Below are 2,414 nucleotides of genomic sequence, written 5' to 3' on the forward strand. Positions count from 1 at the left end.
GAAAGAAAGAAAGAAAGAAAGGAAGGAAGGAAGTAAGGAAGGAAGGAAGGAAGGAAGAAAGAAAGAAAGGAAGAAAGAAAGAAAGAACATAAGAAAGGGGAAGGAAGAAAGAACGAACGAAAGAAAGAAAGAAATAAAGAAAGAAAGGGGAAGAAAGAAAGAAAGAAAGAAAGAAAGAAAGAAAGAAAGAAAGGGGAAGGAAGGAAGAAAGTAAGAAGGGAGGAAGGGAGGAAGGAAGGAAGAAAGAAAGAAAGAAAGAAAGAAAGGAAGAAAGGGGAAGGAAGGAAGAAAGAAAGAAAGAAAGAAAGAAAGGAAGAAAGGGGAAGGAAGGAAGAAAGAAAGAAAGAAAGAAAGAAAGAAAGAAAGAAAGAAAGAAAGAAAGAAAGAAAGAAAGAAAGAAAGAAAGAAAGAAAGAAAGAAAGAAAGAAAGAAAGAAAGAAAGAAAGAAAGAAAGAAAGAAAGAAAGAAAGAAAGAAAGAAAGAAAGAAAGAAAGAAAGAAAGAAAGAAAGAAAGAAAGAAAGAAAGAAAGAAAGAAAGAAAGAAAGAAAGAAAGAAAGAAAGAAAGAAAGAAAGAAAGGGGAAGGAAGGAGGGAAGGAAGGAAGAAAAAGAAAGAAAGAAAGAAAGTAAGAAAGAAAATAAGAAAGGGGAGGGAAGGAAGGAAGAAAGAAAGAAAGAAAGAAAGAAAGAAAGAAAAAAGAAAGAAAGAAAAAGAAAGAAAGAAAGAGAAATCCATCAAATTAATAGTGTACTCTTAAAGTGTATCAGACTCTTGAAGTGTATCAGTTTCTAGTCAAAGTAAGTTAGATTTTGGTTTTGCACATATTTGTTGGTGAATATATTATTTGGCATGCAGAATCTAGAAGTTCATACTCCATCATCAGGCTTCTTTAGCTTAAACCCAACAAATTTTCTTTGCAATACTGGTTACTGACATTACACAAATGAGCTAGTATTAGAAATAGAGTTGATAAAGTGGTTGCTGTTGTTTTGTTGTCTCACTTTAGAACATTACGTTCTGTTTAATAAATGACAGAAATCTGTATGTGATGGCTTCAAATTGTAAAAGATGGTTTAATAGTGTCTAATATTGAGAGGATCATACTACTGAAGCCCATCTCCTTAAATTACAAGACAAGCATGTTTATAAATGTCACAAAAGTTCCAAAGATATTGCATAACGTATTTAAAGAACTGTATCTTTTGCATTGGCAATAAAAGTGGACATATTTCATATCTTTTCTGCGACCAATACTATCTGTATCTGTTTTGAAGTATGAAATATATTGACATTTCAAATAAACCAACTAACATTCACTGCAAAGTTTAAACCCCATTCTTTCCTACAATACATCGTTTTTATACAAGCCTACATTTATGCATATTTATGTTTCTTTTTTTACTTTCTGCTCAATTCAATTTTGGTGTTGGTATATTGCTATACTGCCACTCCACACATATGCTGTACTGGCTGACTGTGCTGACTTAAATGCCGTTAAAGTACTTGCTAATCTTAGGGCATAAAAAATGCTCATTGGCATTTTTTTTTCTTTGAGTAATAATAATACAAACTACTTTATATCGTTCACCATATCTGTGAATACAATTAAATAAAACAAAAAGAGTATACATATTACAACTATGTAGACTGCTATTAGTCTCATTGAGTTTCTCCTCAATCACAACTGCATGCTGTTCATTACCCTCTATCATCTATCTACAGTATAACTGACAATCAGTTAGTGGAACGCTGACAAGCAGTCGAAAAACCTCTGCTAAGTGCTATTATAAAACAGAATTGGCACTTGCACTTCTCAACAATTTTGGCTCAAGATGAAAACATGATGTTGTGGATTATAAACAGTAATGTAAGAGGCATTTGTAAATTATTTTGTAGTGTATATGGGAAACGTGCTAATTTGCATTGAGCACTACAGTGTCACTCCCATAATTTTAATAATAAACTTAATATACAAACGAATGCATATGATAGAAATATCATGCTTTAACTAATGACAGACTCATCTACAGTAAATTCCCTTTAAGATGCATGAAAGGGAAATGAAGATAAGTGGGCTCACATCCTATGTTGTGTGGGTTCCAAAAATAGAAGAACATGGATAGATTCAGTTGCTATGGTAATAATAATAGCTCAGAGTAGCCTAATTATCGAGGTTTTAAAAGGCGTAGGAAGATGCCACTAGATGTCTCTGTTTGCTCATTGAGTCACTACTGGAAACTGCTCTGGCTTGTCCCTTGTGTCAATGAATCATTTCCAGCTTCGTCTACCCCAGGAGTCAGGAACATTTTTTTGGCCAGAGACTTTTTTTCTTTCATTTTTGCCTAATGAATTTTTACACACACACACACACACACACACACACACACACACACACACACACACACACACACACA

This window comes from Sinocyclocheilus anshuiensis, unplaced genomic scaffold, assembly GCF_001515605.1.
Source record: "Sinocyclocheilus anshuiensis isolate Anshui unplaced genomic scaffold, SAMN03320099.WGS_v1.1 scaffold18, whole genome shotgun sequence".
In the NCBI taxonomy this organism is placed as follows: Eukaryota; Metazoa; Chordata; class Actinopteri; order Cypriniformes; family Cyprinidae; genus Sinocyclocheilus; species Sinocyclocheilus anshuiensis.